At 40.4% G+C, this 13,595-nt stretch overlaps 1 protein-coding gene across 1 annotated transcript in view; it reads left to right on the top strand.

The window, feature by feature from the left end:
* The window catches only part of PATJ (PATJ crumbs cell polarity complex component), a 187,062-nt gene that overhangs the window by 91,168 nt on the left and 82,299 nt on the right, over positions 1-13,595 (top strand). The gene's annotated exons all lie outside the window — the stretch shown is intronic.

The following is a 13,595-nucleotide window of genomic DNA, read 5'->3' as shown; positions in this document are numbered from 1 at the left end:
TGCATAATAAGGGTCATGTGTTCATTACCTTGGCTGTGTGTTTACTCTTCAGTCTGTTGAGAGTTCTCCACTTTTATGAGCCATTACCACGCCTTGGTTATATTTTCTTCTTGGAATCAGCATTGTTCAAATGTGTTCTCTTCTTGTTCAGTTTAATGAGTGATGTATTTGGTGTGTGTTTTTATTTGTATTATGCTAAATATTGTGCTTGCAGAAATGAGATTCAAAAGCAATTTAATGCTGTTTTTGTATTGTGGTGTGGATCTTTTTGGTGCTAACAATAAAGTGCACTGCACATAATTCCTCCTGTGTAGCTCATACATCCTCTCCGTTCACTTTAAATGCCAATGCTGCCTTTTTGCATGAAGAGAAATAGACAGCCCAAAAGAGAAAAAAGTGCAGTAGAGAGCACGGCTATAGGGGAACCCTTGTAATGGTCCAAAACTGAATAACATGTAATGAAGAGATAGGTAGGTGGGAGTGAGAGAGTACAGATGAACTGGAAGTGAGGGAGTTAAATTTCAGATGAAAATGGCAAACTCTGTAGAGAGGGGAAGGGGAAGTCCACCTGTGGTGGGAAATATGATGGCGCCTCGGTACACTGGCCCTCATCTTCTGTCTGAGCATTCTTTTTCCTCCCTGTTGCATGGTAGTTCCTAGTGCTTCTCCATTTTGCCTTCCTGCTATGAGAATCAGAAGCACATGCAGTGTAGTAGTAATAATAGGAGTGGATGCTAGTGGCTTTGATGTCAGTGGGGCAGTGTGTCTGCTCCAGGTTTCAGTCAGGTGCTTTACGCCTTGGGTAGTTCCTTTAGAGTTCTGGCTGGTTCCTATTAAAACCCGGTGCCGATTCACTGACCCACTGATATTGGAGCCACCAGCCTCCACTGGTAGGTAGTAATAGTAGTAGTGATACTAGTAGTGTAGTAGAAGTAACATGTTGGATCAATTTATGGAGGAAATGAGGTGAGGCAGTGATCTATGAAGCCTGGTCTATGAGAGGAAACACAGCAGCAGAAACCCATTGTTATTCAGATCAGCCTAAACTGGTTGCTTTTAGAGGGATGAGGGAGCTTGCTGCAGCCTGTTACAGTTAAGAGTCTTCCATGTTGATCAGCTTGGTTTCCCTTTAGCTACCTCCTTTAGCCGGTGGTGCTGAGGTACACAGTTAGGGGAAAGGATAGTCAATTATGGCTGTTTTTGCTAAAACCTAAGGATGCCTGATAGTAAGGCCAACCTTAGACGTGCCTTATTTATTTATTTAAGCATTTTTATCCCGCCGTTCAGCCAAAAAAGGCTCTCACGGCAGCTTACAAAAGTATTTCTTGACAGTCCCTGCCCACAGGCTTGCAATCTAAAAGACATGACACAAAAGGAAAGGGGATTGGAAGGGAGGAGGAGTGCCTTGCATTGCAGAAGAAATGTATTAAACCTTAGATAGTATCCAGTGGGACTGTTGTGTTCCCGGTGATTGCATTGCATCAATGGGACCAACCACTTGCGTAATGGGGAGTTAGTGTTTCATAAAGAAACTTATGCAAGCTCCATGGACTTGTTCCATTCCAGAAATGAGCATTTCAGTTTGTTTCAGGCTGCTTTACGAACTGCTGGCTCCCTGTTGCACCAGTAATGAGTCCCACTTGCGTGTTGTCAGTATAAGATACTGCACCATATTATTCTGTATGTGATATAATATATTTTTTCTTAATCTTTGTATGTCTTTGACAAAGGGCCACATCAACGCTTGGGTTGCATTGACTGCCCCATGAAGCTATTGACAAGTGTCTCCCCAGGACCTTTTGCTTGGGAGAGGTAGGACTTCCCGTAGGGGAAGAGAAAAAAAATTTGACTGTTAGAACAGAATAGAAAAGAAAAGAAAAAGAGCAATGTATACTGCTACCTTGAGGTGAACAGGAGTAAAAATGCTACCTCTCCAATAGATGTCACTGCAGCCACCAAGAAATGTTGCTGAACTTCATGTGAAAAAGGCAAAATGACTTTAGAAACCTTTCAGGAAAATACAGTCTTTTGATGTTAATATCTAATTGTTGTTAGATTTTCTTAATGTACTAAAAAGTGCTTTAGCCTTTCAAAGGTGACACACAAACAGGTGACAAGTATTGTAGGCAGTGACCTTAGATTTTAATTTGGTACTATACATTGGGATGTTTTCGACTGCAACTCCCATTGTTGTATTCCAAAACATCTAGAGAGTGCCAGGTCTGTTTATTTATTTATTATAGTAGTTTTATCCTGCCCTTTAGCCAAAAAGGCCCTCAAGGTGGCTTACAAAAATATTTCTTAAGACAATCCCTGCCCACAGGCTTACAATCTCAAAAACATGACACAAAAGGAAAGGGGATTGGGATGGGGGGGGAAAGCAAATTCAGGCACTAGATTCTTAGTTGCAAAATTCAGCAGCTGCTTCCTTTTCCTCCGATGGCCTCAGCAGCAACAGTTGGTAGCAGGAGGGAGGGGGCTCTCAGCTGGAGCTGGAGCCAGGTAGCCAATCCCTGCTATACATAAATCCTTATTTAATGTGTAAGCATTTTTTGTTCTTATTCTTTCTTTGAATTTGCTTTCTCACCTTTTCTTAAAGGACAGTGGAACATTTTGACATTGTAAATTTTCATAAGTTTTCATAATGTGCTCCTGGACTGGCCCTGGCATTAGGCAAAGTGAGGTGGCCACCTTAGGCTGCTGATGGTAGGTTACAGGGAATGGCAGCAAGATGTTGAGAGGACAAAGTTGTGTGTGCCACACAGTTTGTTCTGTACCCCTAACCCAGTTTGTGGCCTCCAGGGCTGGTGGAGGACACTGACCTTTTGCCAGTGTTGAAGTAAGATTCAATTGCCAGCCCAGTTAGCTTCTGTATATAGAATGGAGATGGGGTGCCATCTTGTCCTTTGCCTCAGGCAGCAAAATTCCTTGAGTCAGTCCTGATGCACCCCCTCATGCGACTGTGTCTGTCTGTCTCTCTGGTTTATATATGTAAAATAGAGGTTTTTACAGCTGTTGGTGCAGTGTTGTAACACTGAAAAAAGCCTTCTCTGAGAACTATTTGGAGAATTCTAACAGATAATAAAACTTTGGTTCTTTCCCTGTTAATCCACTGAGCAGATGGTATTTCTATGGATGTGTGCATGTCCATGTAGATCATACGGGATGCTCTTCAGATGGAAAGAAAAACCCTCATTTAGACTAAATAATGACTATGGAGTTGCTAAGGTTAAATTCCTATTATGCGTACTTGTGACTTTATTTAATTGCTATATGAAAAAGGAAAGTTTAATGTTTTAATTTTCCTACTTTTTAACTGGAAAGGCGTTAAATGCCTTAAAATCTGCATGGAAACAATAATGATTTAGATTAGTTGAATTTTAAGAGTGGATAGTGTTTTTTTGTTTCAGAATATGCACATGATCCTTTGCTGCATGTCTGATAATGTGAAAACTGAAACATAATATGTAAGCAAATCTCCAGAGCTGACAGGCATTCATTGATGACTGGAACCAGAAACGTGCGTCTGTAAATATATGTGACCGGATGTGATAAACCATTTCTCTGCAATTAAGAGCAGGCCATTAAAAATCATATGAGCTGTAGCTAGCTTACTGGAGAGGGACAGTGTTGTGTTAAATTGACCTGTGTTTCGGGACGGGGATGCTGTTCGAATATTAGTGATTTCCAGCAATGCAACAGCAGCAGCAGTAGCAGCAGCAGCAGCACTAGCAGCAGCAGTAGAGCGTCAGTGGGTCAGATGTGGGAAACCAGGGATTTGCTTTTCCCTGCATAGTTGTACCGGCAGTTTTGCTGACAGATGTAACTGTTTGCTTGTTGGCAAGCTTGAAATTAAGTGTAATTGATCACCTCTCCTAATAGAAAGAGAACTGTCTGCTTGCCCTGAAGGCGAGGGAAATCTCTCAGTCAGGCCCAAGGTCGTCAGAAGAAAGACGAGCTCTGAGTCTCTTTCTGTGTGTTGTGTGGTGAGGATTTGAGCTGCTCACAGCATTTGAATGTTTGTCAGGAATGCAGATACCTTGAAGTGCATACTGATACAGCAATGGTACAAGGGGGTTTCCCAGGTACGTATTAAAGTATCTACGTATATTGTACTTATTTTCACAGTGCCTTTTCAGCATTTAATAGTGAGTGAACATGGAAAGCTTAAATGGGAATAGCATTTTGTTTCGTTCTGAGTTATTTGTATGCAGGAAGGATTGATGGTTAGATGGAATTCTGCTGCTTTTAAAAATGCATTGGCTAAGTTTTAAGTTTGAAATCATTGATGTAATCCATTTGAATCAGCCTGTCAAGCTGACAGCATGAGATACTGCTGTGGCTCCTTAAAATGATCAAACTTAATTTATTTTTAATATCAAAATATGGAAACAGATGGGGGCTCTTTTATGTTTTGCCTTGGAAGACTGTAGGAAATGTTTAGAATACAATAAAAAGCTTCTGCTGAGATTGAAATGTTTAACATTTTCATTGTGAAAGGGCGACAGAATGTGTGTAAACAAGCTATTTCCCACAAAGTATGGAATATTACAATATTACTTGCTATGAGGTCTGAGGGGCTGTCTCTCTCCATGTATGTAGTAAATAGAATTAAGATATTTAGTGTGAGCTCCATGTGTGCACATGTGTGTCTGTGTTTGTTTATGAAAAACCCCTCCCCCTTCATGTCTAAATATTTAACTCTATAAAAGACACGGTGACAATAGTTTGGTATGTTTTGACATCCCTCTTTTTTACTTCCCCCTTTGTCAAACATCGCGAACATAGAACTTCGTGAAGCACTCGATTCTGTATACAAAGATGTGGCTCTAGAGAACCTCAAAGGAGGAATTCTCTTAGGGAAGCACTTGTATCACTGAGGAACACTTAGCATCACTGCAGTGACTTGCAATTAGAGATATGACATAACAGGTTGTGAGAGAGGGTGCGTGGGCATTTGCCAGATCGGGAATACATTATAATTTCCCATTAATGCATGCTAGAGGCTGCTTTTATACATAAGCTGAATATATGGCTCCAAACCGCATCTTTTAGCAGTGCAAGTAATACGATGGTACTGCAAAGGCAGTGAGCGACGAACCCCAGTGCTAGCCAAGCAGCACAGCTCTATGAGAATACAAAGCATGCTGCTTGCTTGCTTACTTTTGCATGTCTAAAATACATCTTTGGTGTGTACTTGTTTTTAAAACTGGGAGTTTTGAGAATGTGAAATGTAACTAATTTGCTCCAGGAAGGAAAACGTAAAATGCCTGTCAGCACTGGTGCTCTTATTGGTTTCAGAATATTATCTGAAATTGCAGAAATTAATTCCTCACCTGTCCATTCAAGCTTATTTATTCAGAAGCATTTTCTTTAACAATTCCCTGTCTTGGATCCCCAGTATGGCTATTGCCTTTGGTATCTTTCTTCTTTGAAATGGCATCATTTCAATAACATGTTCCCCCTAGAAGTGTAAGTATCTGCTGCATATTGCAGGTAATCAGATAAATTTGCAAACAGTACATAGGCAAAGACTCTTTGAAATCTTCTCTTCTCTTTTATAGTTCTGAGCAAATTGAAAATAGGTCCATCTTTTTGTTTATTATAATGGTGAGGCAATAGTCCCACTGCACTGTTGACCTGCAACTGTTGATCTGTCCTGTTGCTGTATCATACAGTACGTAGAACTTTTTGGCTTCGATCCACAGATACCTTGCATAAGAAGAAAATGAGTGGGCTAACCAAATTTCTCCAATTTCCCCCATCCTCCTGCAGGATTTCAGGGTATTCTAGAAGGTATCTTGATCCTCACAGATGGCTTTTGGGGAAGCACAGCGGTTGTCATGTTGGAGGGAGGAGCCAGGAAAGTTGTATTGTGTGAACGGAATTCTGTTCAATCTCATCTGGTTCCAACCCAATATTTTATGCAAATGAATCTCAAAACCGAGATAGAAATTTTACTAGAGATAATAGGCTTGGGAGGGGGCAATTTGGAGCAGAGAAGTAGGAGAACAAAAGGTTATTTAACCTTTACCTCTCTTGCCTTTTTTTCTGCTACACCTCCCTGCCCCATCCGAGTTGCTTCCCTATGGGGCTCTAGATGTGAGGTGGGAGGGGAGGCAAAAGGAGCCGGAAACAAGGATTGCAGCAGAAAAGTTGTAGGTAGTGAAAGGGTTAAACACTTGTCCCAAATTGTCCCAATCAAAGTTTTACTTGAAGCAAAGTAACTGTCATATGTTGTGGCTAAACTTGGGCTTGCATGTTCTTCTTTAGCTAGACCTAAGCTTTATCACGGGATCGTCCCGGGGTCATACCTGCCTGATCTCTGGATCCACTGTGCGTCATTTTCATGAACAGGGATGACCCCGGGACGATCCCAGGATAATCCTTAGGTCTAGCTAAGGCCTTCATCTTATTTATTTTTATACTTGTGTATTGTTTGCTGCCTTGGATGGACTTTATCCAATAAGGCAGCTTATAAAGTAAATAAATAAATAAATAAATAAATATGAATATTTAGGTAAAATGTTACCAACTGAGTCTTCCAATTCCTTCTCCTCTTGCACAACAAAGTGGGTGGGGGGAGTGGCACTTTTCACGTAGGAACAACCATGATTTCTTTTACTTCTGAACACAGGCATTGTTTAATTTTATGCCTTTTAAACACTGCTAACTGTTCGTGTATTATTGTGGTGGGAAAGAACCATGTTTACGGAATAACCTGGCTTCAGTTCTCCATGCTTTGGTAACCTCCAAGTTAGATTATAGGCATGGCTGTATAAGGGGCTGCCTTTGAAGATAGTTCAGAAGTTGCAGCTTATGCAAAATGCAGCAGCCAGATTGATAGTGGGAACGAAAAGGTCTGAATATATGACACCAATTTCCACCTGCTTGCACTGCCTGCCTGCATGTATCCAAGCACAATTCAAGTTTTTTACTTATAAAGCCTTACATGGCTCAGGAGCACAATATCTGACAGAGTGCCTCTTCCAATGCAAATCTGCCCATAAACTATGATCTTCACCTGAGACCCTCCTCCACGTGCCTTCTCCAAAGGAGATTCAGAGGATGGCAACAAGGAAGAGAGCCTTCTCAGTGTCACCCTGATTATAGATCACTGTCTCCAGTGAAATTTGCTTGGCACCAACTTTGTAGTCTTTGCAGTGCTGGGTTAAGACTTTCTTTTATTCCCAGGTGTTTGACACCATATGACAAGGTTTTTAACAAGTCCTGGGGGTTTGGTTGTTGAATGTGAAATTGTTTTATATTTTTGTATAAAAATGGTTTCATATTATGTTATTATATTGTAAATTATTGTATGTTTTTATTTTTGTAAATAATCCAGAGAATTTTGGCTATTGGGTGGTATAGAGATGTAATGAATGAATGATGTGTGTCAGGTATTTTTGTTTTGTGGTTGGATACTAGGCACATCCACAGAAAAGGAAGCTGCTATTTACCTCTTGGGTGCTTACAGCAGGAATCTGGCTATGTATATTGTAGAAGCCTGTGTTGGTCCTCCAGTCATAACTATCAGCCATAGAAATGATCAGTGGAACTCCTGCAGTCATCACAATGGCACATGTGTGTGGGCTGGAATGACCAGAAGTATTGCACATCCCCCAAAATAAGCTTTGTGTGGTCATGCACCAAAAGCTGGTTACATAAACCCATTTTTTTTAAAAAAAGATAAATGCAGATGCTATGAGGTTTTGTAGCTTACCTCTCAGTCTATGGATTTTAATATGAGGAGCAAAATGTAACTGAAAGGTATTAAAGTTTTAATAAACATGAAACAGAACAAAAATAATTCATTTATAGAGTTCTCCTTCATCAAAATAAAGATAGTCTTCAGAAGAACTTTAGTCACAAAAGTTAAGGCATGTTTCGTTTTTTTAACAGTTCATGTGATATCTGTTCCATGAAACTGGTGTGTTCTCCCTACGAAGGATAGGATAGTTTGAAGTACCTGAAGAAATGTTCACAGCTAGGTCTGATAGATGCCAGGACAACTCCAGGCACTCTTGAATGAAACGGATTATCTAGATCCATTTCAGTTGGGTTTCAGGCCTGGTTTTGGAATGGAAACTGCCTTGGTCGCCCTGTGGGATGACCTCTGCCAGGAGAGAGACAGGGGGAGTGTGACCCTGTTGGTTCTCCTGGACCTCTCAGCGGCCTTTGATACCATCGACCATGGTATCCTTCTGGATAGGTTGTCTGAGCTGGGAGTGAGGGTACTGCATTACAGTGGTTCTGCTCCTACTTGGATGGCCGATTCCAGAAGGTGGTGCTGGGGGATTATTGCTCTATGCCGTGGCTCCTAAGCCTATCCCCTATGCTATTTAACATATACATGAAGCCACTGGGGGAGGTTATCCGGAGATGTGGACTGAGGTGTCATCAATATGCGGCTGATACCCAGCTCTACCTTTCCTTTTCATCAAACCCAGGTGAGGCAGTGACTGTTCTGAACCAGTGCCTGGGCATGGTAATGGACTGGATGAGGGCTAACAAACTGAGACTCAATCCAGACAAGACGGAGGTACTGTTAGCGGGCGGTTCATCTGTCCGGCGAGGTGATGTTTGCCCTGTCCTGGACGGGGTTGCACTCTCCCTAAAGGATCAGGTCCGTAGTTTGGGGGTGCACTTGGATCCAGAACTGTCACTTGAGGCACAGGTGAACTTAGTGGCAAAGAGCACCTTTTATCAGCTTAGGTTGATATACCAACTGCGCCCTTATCTGGACAGAGATAGCCTAGCTACAGTTATCCATGCTCTGATGCGTTATACGTGGGGCTGCCTTTGAAAATGGTCCAGAAGCTTCAGCTGGTACAAAACAGGGCAGCACGGTTACTAACAGGGACTGGCCGCGAGTTCACATTACACCAGTCCTTTTACGACTTCATTGGCTGCCAGTCCAAGTCCGGGCCCGATTCAGAGTGCTGGTATTGACATTTTAAGCCCTAAACGGTTTGGGGCCAGGTTATTTGAAAGAACGCCTTCTCCTATATGTACCTGCCCGGACCTTAAGATCATCTACAGGGGCCCTTCTCCGTGAGCCCCTGCCAAAGGAAGTGAGGCAGGTGGCTACTAGAATGAGGACTTTCTCCGCTGTGGCACCCCGGTTGTGGAATGAGCTCCCCAGAGAGGTCCGCCTGGCGCCTACACTGTATTCCTTTCGTCGCCAGCTGAAGACCTTTTTATTCTCTTAATATTTTAACACTTAATTTTAACTTAAATTTAAATTTTACTGTTCTAACTCTGTATTTTAATCTTATATCAATTTTGCTGCGTGGTTTTATCCTGGTTGTGCTTTTTATACTGTATTTTGTATTTGTGCTTTTAACATGTTGGTTGTTTTACTATGGTTTTAATTTTTGTGAACTGCCCAGAGAGCTTCGGCTATTGGGCAGTATAAAAATGTAATAAATAAATAAATAAATAAATAAATTATGGTTGGAAGCCATTATATTGTTAAAGGTAGTTTCTAGGTAACAGGGCTGTTGCAGCGAGCCTAGGGACCCTCAAGAAGCTGGAAGAGGGACATTCTTGACAATCAGGGACACTTGAGAACTATACTGTAGTTTAGGACCATACCTTTCTAATGGATGGCTCTGCATATATATAAAATAATTATCACATAGCACTTCTTATTTTGGCTATACTGCACAGTGTCTGTGCTATGTCTGCTTTTACCTATATGTCTTTGGATTTCTGATCAGGAAAAAATGTGTGGTATTAAAAACTGTAGATGAATCTGAACAGCAAACTGAGGAATGTATAAAGCAATCTCTTCCTGTGGTGGAAGTTCCTTTTGATGATTATTTTTTAAAATTTTGAAAGGTTGTATAAAAGGTTTTTTAAAACTCTATAGGTGATGCTACTCATGACTTTCCACGTGGATGTGTGCCCTCTTGGTAAATGGTTGTCCAAATTTGCTAAAGAATTGAGTTATTTGGAAGTGTTGGGTAGGAATTTATGCTACTCCTAGGGCTGCGTGGAATTATCTTCTTAAAATGTTTATGGTGTGTTTTAATAGCTTTGATCATCAATACCCTTACCCATACACTGCCCATTTTTTTGTACTGTTTGCATCCCAACTCTCCTGCTGTGGCGCCATTTTTTTAAAGTTCAAATGGACTGCGTTTTATACCATTAAATCAACCCAGCCAATCAGCGATTGCTTAGTAAACATTATGATGTCAAAGAGTTAGGCAGCCAATTACTTTTGGCTGTGTATGTCAGTGAAGGCACATTAACCATTCCCCTTACTCAGAAGCTCAAACCAGCTCTTGTTGCACCAAAATGCTGTTTGAAATACATATTCCAGTGTGCATCCAGTCAGCTGCTCCCTGTTCCGCCATACAACAGCGATCTTCATTGTCACAGTGCAGCTCAGTTGCTGTGGCAATGGGGATGTGTTCCTTCTCAGTCTCCCATCCTCTTTTGAATGCCAAATTGATAAAAATAGGGGAACATTTTTTTTTAATCATATGAAAATGTTTGAAAAATGCATTTCTTTCAACCCAACACTTGGGCCCAGTTCTAATCACTTCTAATAATTTCCTGGCCAGTTTTATATTTGGGCGATTGTGATTCTGTATTTGGTAATCCTATAGTAATTTAATAGCGCTTTTTGGGAAGGATAGGTTCCCACATGCAGCTGAACTGACTCAACCTAAAGACAGTATCTAAACAGCTTCATTTTAAGGGCAAAATTCACTTACAGTACAATCATGTGCATGTTTAATCAGAAGTAAACAGACAGAGCTCAATGTGTATAAAGACTGCAACATTATATTGATAAAAGAGAACAAGCCAGAATCTAAAAAGAATTACAATAGAATAACGCAATCTAGTGTGTTAAATATTTTTCTTGTGTTCCCTAGAGGACTTTGTATGCACCTTGCACTCTAACAGCTTACTTTCCCTCCTGCAGTCAAATCTAACTAGTAGGCCTATTTCATGTGGCTGTTATTCTTACAACCTTTCCTTCTTTCATCAATCTCTTGATGTTGTATCTTGTTTGCCAATAGGAACAGGGAGTTCTAAAGATTTGACATGGTGCACTTCTTGTCCAATTTGTTGATCAGAACTGAAGTTAAACAGAACTATAATGTGCCTAAAGCTAAAACCTTATCATCTCTCCTTCTTAATAAAACACATTAATAAGGAGAAACCATTAGACACCTCCTTACATGTTTAGAAAATATGTAACATTTTTTCACTGCTGCTTATAAGACAATAGATTTATGTTTCACATTTTACCCTGAAGAGAAAAGCTTTGCAAGTGAACATATCTGACCTACAGTGTTTCATAATGGGCTGTTTACAGAGCTTTGGGGCTTACTATCTTCAAAGATGGATTTTGTTGCAACTGTGCCAGCGTTTAGTTCATGTTTACCAAGCTGATGTGAAGAATAGGGAGGTGTAGTTTATGACTGTGTTCTTTGTGTGTGTATGTGTGTGTTTGTTCTTGAGAGAGAAATTTTATCAGTCAAGTGCTTTGGTTTAGAAAAGACAATAATAACTGTTGGCCACCATCTTGTTCTTTCTCATTCTGTAGTGAAGAGTGGTGGGGAGACAGGAGGGGGTTAAGGTTATACTAATATCTGATGCACATCAAATGTGCATCAAAATATGCCATTCTTTTTCAGTGATCAGACCAAGCACCATCTAGTCTAGTGCACTATTTCCTACAGAGCCCAGCAAGGTGGCTTATGGGAAGCACACAAGTAGGAAAAAAGGCAATAGCTCTCTACTGTCACTGTTCTGCAGTAACTAGAGCTATCCTAGAGATATAGCACATAGCCATCAGGATTAGTAGAGATTGATATGATAGCTTCATTGTCCATGGATTTGTATAATCTCCTTTTAAAGCAAGTTAATTTGGTGGCTCTCACCACATCTTTGTTGAAGCAAATTCCATAGTTTAACTGGGTATTGTGTGAAAAAGTACTTCCTTTTATCTGTCCTGAATCTCCCATCATTCAAGTTCATTGGATGACCCCAGATTGAAGTATTAGAAGAGATGGAGGGGGGTGAATTCTCCATCCGTTTTCTCCACACCATGAATAATTTGACATGTCTTATGTTTTCCTCCTACTTTTTAAAAAACAAACAACAAAAACCAAATATCTCCACATGTTGTAGACTTTCCGTGTAGGGTAGATGCACCAGTCCCTAGACCAACTTCATTGTCCTTTTCTGCTCCCTTTCCAGCTGTTCAATGTCCTTTTTTGAGACGTAGTGACAAAAACTATACATAGTATTTCAAGTGTGGTTGTACCATATATTTGCACAAAGGTATTATGATGTTGTGAGTTTTATTTTCAATCCCTTTCCTAATGATCATGGTAGTTACTTTTTTCACACCTGCCACATGAGGTTGACAGTTTGATGGAACTATCCACCACAATTCCAAGATTCCTTTCTTAGTAAGTCCTTGCCAGTTCATATCCCATCAATGTATATGTGAAGTTAGGATTTTTTGTTTGTTTACACTGCTTACATTGAACTGCATTTGCCACTTTATTGTCCTTTCCTCCAATTTTCAGAGAAAAAGCACCAGTACCTAATACAGATCCACTTCTTTCATCCCACCAATGGGATTCCTGCTGTCTGCTTGCTGTTTCTTAACTGGTTACCAACCCTCTTTTCCCATGACTGCTAAGTTTATTCAGCAGCCTTTAGAAAGGGACTTTGTCAAAACTTTTTGAAAGTACAAGTACACGGTGTCAACTGGGATCATTCCTATTCACGTACTTGTTGACACTCTCAGAGAATTCTGAAGAGTGAGACAAGGATTACTTTTTTAGAAGTCATGTTGCTTCTTCGTCAGCAAGACTTGTCCTTATGTATGTTTGATAATTTCACTCTAGTTTCCAGCAATTTACCTAGAATGATGTTAGGCTAAATAGATTGTAATATCCTGTATCCCCTCAGATCCCTTATAAAAAATTGCTGTTACATTGGCCAAGTGCCAGTCCTTGGGTATGGAGGCTGATCTTAAGGCAATGTTACATATGTAGTACAATGTTTTCAATTCTTCTGTTTATAATTAGTGACTGAAATAACTAGAAATCTGACAGGTGAAGAACTTTTATGCCAAAACTGATCACTGACCCCATCATACCACTTTGCATAATTTAATAAGCAATCTTTGGTTTTCCATCTGCATGCTGTCATTTGGAATCAAAGCATTAATCAGAAATAGAAAGTTCAATATACAAGTCAATTTTAATTTCAACTGCATAGTAACTGTTTTATTTTCAAATAAGTTTCCTTTTGTTTAAAAATTAAATCTGGCTTAGATCCAGACGTAGACCTCCACAAATTGAAAAACTCCTTCTGTTTGCAGGGGGTACTTGCATCCAGCAGAGGCTTTGCACTGGAGAAAGGGATATTCAATATTCTCCAATTCCCCCTTTTCCCTTCAACATAATCATTCATGATGTTCTAGAGGGTACTCTAACTCTCCTGAACAGCATGAGAGGTGGCACTGAGTGCTAAGGGGAAATCAGAAAATAGCTACCCTCTACCCCTTTTCTCCAGCACCAATAAAACTCTGCTGAGAATACATTTGTACTCAGCTC

The sequence above is a fragment of the Elgaria multicarinata genome, chromosome 1, assembly GCF_023053635.1.
Source record: "Elgaria multicarinata webbii isolate HBS135686 ecotype San Diego chromosome 1, rElgMul1.1.pri, whole genome shotgun sequence".
Taxonomy (NCBI): domain Eukaryota; kingdom Metazoa; phylum Chordata; class Lepidosauria; order Squamata; family Anguidae; genus Elgaria; species Elgaria multicarinata.
Note: the sequence above shows the minus strand (reverse complement) of the source record. Positions and strands in the feature narration are given on the sequence as shown.